A 4,850-nucleotide genomic window follows, 5' to 3' on the forward strand; every position below is an offset into this window, starting at 1 on the left:
TGATATATAGCCTCATTAACAGAACAAAGAGAACCTCATCCCAGATGGGATTACATTCACGTGTATAAGGGTTAGGATTTACAACACTTATTTTTGGAGGACACACTTCAGTTCATAACACTTGGCTTGTGGATGCATCACTCCAATCTCTGCCTACCTCTGTCTTCCCGTGATGTTTTCCCTGCATCTCTGTGTCTCTTCTCTTCTTCTAAAGAGATCGGTAATATTGGAGTAGGGCCCACCCTAATTCAGCATGACTTCATCTTAATTTGATCACATCTGAAAAGACCCTATTTCCAAATAAGGTCACATTCACCGGTATAGAGGGTTAGGATTCAGCATATCTTTCAGGGGGACACGATTTAAGGCTTAACATCAATTTAAAAAAAGACTATACAGTAATCCCTCCCCCCTTATCCATGGGGGATATCTTCCAAGACCTCCCATGGATGCCTGAAACCGCAGATAGTACTGAACTCTGTATATACTATGATTTGTCCTAAACATACATACCTATGATACAGTATAATTTATAAATCAGGCACAGTAGGAGATTAACAACAATAACTAATAATAAATTAGAACAATTATAACAATAGACTATAATAAAAGTTATGTGAATGACGGAGTGGGATGGCATGAGATTTCATCATGCCACCTACTCATTTAAGATTTTTGAAGCACAGTTGACCACTCGTAACTAAAACCTTGGAAAGTGAAACCATGGATAAGTGGGGGCTACTGTATATATTTTTACCACAACTTAAAAAGTAAAAAAAGATTATCCAGCTGCAAAAGACATGAATAAATCTTAAATGCATATTGCTAAGTGAAAGAAGCCAGTCTGAAAAGCTACATGACTTAATTTTATTTTTATTGCAATCTGCAAAATGAAAAACATAGAGATAGTAAATAAATCAGTGGTGCTAGGGGAGCTAGGAGTGCTATTGGTGCAGGACAAATCAGTCTTGGAAGAAGTACAGCCAGAATGTTCCTTAGAAGGGAGGATGGCGAGACTTTGTCTTACGTACTTTGGACATGTTATCAGGAGGGACCAGTCCCTCCTGGAAAAGGACATCATGCTTGGTAAAGTAGAGGGTTAGCGAAAAAGAGGAAGACCCTCAACAGTGGCTACAACAATGGGCTCAAACATAACAACGATTCGAGGATGGCGCTGAACCAGGCAGTGTTTAGTTCTGTTGTACGTAGGGTTGCTATGAGTTAGACCCAACTCAACGGCACCTAACAACAATAACAGGGGTTTGGAGGTAGAGCAGAGAGTTGAAACACAGGGTAGGTGGAGCGCAGGGTGGTGAAACTATTCTGTATGATATTGTAGTGGTGAATAAATGATGCTATGCACTTGTCAAAATCTATAAAATTTATAACACAAAGGGTGAAACTTATTGTATGAAATTAAAAAACAAACAAACAAAAAACATTTAGGACATTGGAGGATCTCATGATAGAATACGGAATGTGACGAAAAACAATCTAACTGTATCACAAATGCATGAGACAACATCACTGAAGATACCAACCTGTGTAACTTCGGAAACGAATAGAGTCTATAAGATTAAAGGCAAAAGAAATTACATAAGCCCTCTCACGTAGTGGATAAAGGTGTTTCCCACAGCTTTACAATTGTACAGTTTAAGAATTCTGGTACTGCTGTGCACGTACACTGGAATCACACAGTTAAGTAGATGGATGTTAGATGGCGGGAGCCAGGTTTCCCACTGTTGAAATGAGAGTTTACAACTAAGCAAGAGGAAGAGGGTAGAATGGTCAATGTGGTAACGGATTAGAGTTGCAGACGTCAATATGAACTCACATTTGGCTAAATATAGATACAGATGGTTACATATGGAAATATTTATAAATGTGTGTGTACCCATTCATTAGTGTGCGAGCATAATATTGCCTTGCTCTATTAGCTGAGAGAAACCTGGATGCAACTATACTCTAGTAGCAATGCACACACCTAGGGCACCAGATCTTGATTTCTAACACCACTCTCCAATAAAACGAACCGGAGCTCCCTGGAGAAATGACTTATTTAGGACTGGTGCAGGAAATGTACAGAATGAGATGGAGTACTTCCAGTGTCAGGAAATAAGGACATTTTCTTTAAAAACCTCATACACACACATAAAAAAAAGCTCAACTCACAATGATGGGGGTATTAAAAGAATATGTTGTTGTCAGCTGCTGTCACGTTGGCCCCCAACTCATGCCAACCTCATTCACAATGGGATTGGACCCTTGTGATCATAGGGTGTCTGTATTCTTGGTTCTCAAAGGAAGGTGTATTGGGCTACTCAAGGAGTAGGCTGATTTGCTAATGACCACAGCAAACAATTAAAGAGTACAGAAAATGTGCTGGTAGAATTCCCATTTGCAAACCAGCAATGATGTGATCGTGCTGTTGACAGTATCGACAGCTTAATACAGAAGGCGAGGGATAATGTTTGAAGAGAGCTGGCTCATGCTGAGTGTAGGTTGACCCAGCTGGAGACAAAGCAGCAGTGATGTTTGCTCAGCGCTTCTAAGATGTCTTGCAGGCGCCGAAATCTCACATCTCTAGAGACAATGTCACGTACTAGAGAATGGGTTCCGTAATGTTACGGATTCGATTCTTTTCATTTGCAGCAAATTACAAATAGTATCTCATTAAGAAATTGTGCAAAGGAATTTAAAATAACAGAATATCCAAAGATTAAGTCGGATATAAGCCAGTGCATCCTGATTTTCAATTGCCTCATATGCATGTGAAAACTGGACAGTGAATAAGGAAGACCAAAGAAGAATCGATGCCTTTGACTTATGCTGTTATCAAAGAATATTGAATATACCGTGGACTAACAGAAGAATGAACAAATCTGTCTTGGAAGAAGTACAGCCAGAATGCTCCTTAGAAGCAAGGACGGCCAGACTTCGTCTCTCAAACTTTGGACATGTTATTAGGAGGGACCAATCCCTGGAAAAAGACATCATGCCTCGTAAAGTAGAGGGTCAGCGAAAAAGAGGAAGACCCTCAATGAGATGGACTGACACAGTGGCTGCAACGACGGGCTCAAACGTAACAATGACTGTGAGAATGGCACAGGACCGGGCAGTATTTCATTCTGTTGTACATAGTGTCACTATGATTAGGAACCTACTCAACGGTACCTAACAACAACAACATCCTGATACTGTGAAATAGCCTAAGGAAGTTTCAGGTATTGTTATACATGCCCTTCTTAAATGTGCAAAAGACATACCAAAGGTGAGGATTAGAAAGGGTTACATTACTAATTAGCTGTATTTCTTGGCTGCATTTTTAAGTCATGGAAGAAAAAAAATGGAACCTAAGAAATCTCTTACACACTCATAGGGAAAGCATATTGGAAGTCTAAAACCATCACTGAGGAGAGTGACTAAGACTACTTTATCCAGTGTTCTTAATTCTGTCCCAGTAAGCGGAACTTCCAGTAGGTTTTAGGCTTCTTCATTGTTGTAAGGAAAGGAGCACAGCAGAGCCTCTCGATATTAGAGTTTGAGACGGTGCTTGATGCCCATCTGTTTTTATATAAGGTAATCATAAAAATTCACAAATCAGGAAGCCTCCTTTTCCAGACTAAGTGCCTTCATTTTGGTACTGGGAAAATACGTTTAATGTATTTGTTCTCTAGTGCTGCTATAACAGGAATACCCCATATGGGTGGATTTAACAAACAAAAGTTTATTCTCTCACAGTTTAGGAAGCTAGAAGTCAGAATTCAAGGTGCTAGCTCCAGGGGAAGGCTTTCTCTCTCTGTCGGCTCTGGGGGAAGGTTCTTGTTATCAATCTTCTCTTGGGTGGTCTAGGGGTTTCTCAGCACAGGGACCCCAGGTCCAAAAGATGCACTCCCCTCCTGGTTGTTTATTCTTGGTGGTAGGAGGTCCCTCTGTCTCTCTGCTTGCTTCTCTCTTTTATATCTCCAAAGAGATTGACTCAAGATACGACCGAATTTTATGGCTTGAGTCCTGCCTCATTAACATAATTGCCTCTAATCCTGTTTCATTAGCATCATAGAGATTAGGATTTACAAAACAAAGGATAATCATATCAGATGACAAAATGATGGACAATAACCAATACTGGGAACTGTGGCCTAGCCAAGTTAACACACATTTTTGGGGGACACAATTCAATCCATAACAGTTACCATAGGAAGAAAAGAACTTGCACCAAAGGTAATCACAGTAATCTTTACAGTGGCTGCAAGGCTTGCCTTCCATGCACCTACCCCACCACCAAAGCCCGCCTGATATCTTGGCATCACACAATTCCCTTGGTCTGATTCTTTCCAGGGCTTTTGATACATTTAAATGGAGCATGGGGGTGGTGGTAAAGGAATCAGCAAATTGAAAGAATCTATTGCTCTTATCCTTCTCCTCTCTCTTAAGTACTGATATACCGTATCTTGTAAGAAAGTTGACCCTGATGCTAAATTTCATGTGAATCCCTTATGTCACCTAGTACTGCTCTAACACAAATACCACAAGTGGATGGCTTTAACAAAGAAAATTTATTTTCTCACAGTCTAGTAGGCTACAAGTCCAAATTCAGGGTGTCAGCTCCAGGGGAAGGCTTTCTCTCTCTCTATTGGCTCTGGAGGAAGGTCTTCATCATCATCAATCTTTCCCCCTAAATAGGAGCTTCTCTGAGCAGGAACCTCGGATCCAAAGGATGTGCTCTGCTCCCAGTACTGCTTTCTTGGTGGTGTGAGGTCCCCCAACTCTCTGCTTGCTTTCCTTTCCTTTTATCTCTTGTAAGATAAAAGGTGGTGCAGACCACACCCCAGGGAAACTCCCTTTACATT

Source organism: Trichechus manatus, unplaced genomic scaffold (assembly GCF_000243295.1).
Source record: "Trichechus manatus latirostris isolate Lorelei unplaced genomic scaffold, TriManLat1.0 scaffold00013, whole genome shotgun sequence".
Taxonomy (NCBI): domain Eukaryota; kingdom Metazoa; phylum Chordata; class Mammalia; order Sirenia; family Trichechidae; genus Trichechus; species Trichechus manatus.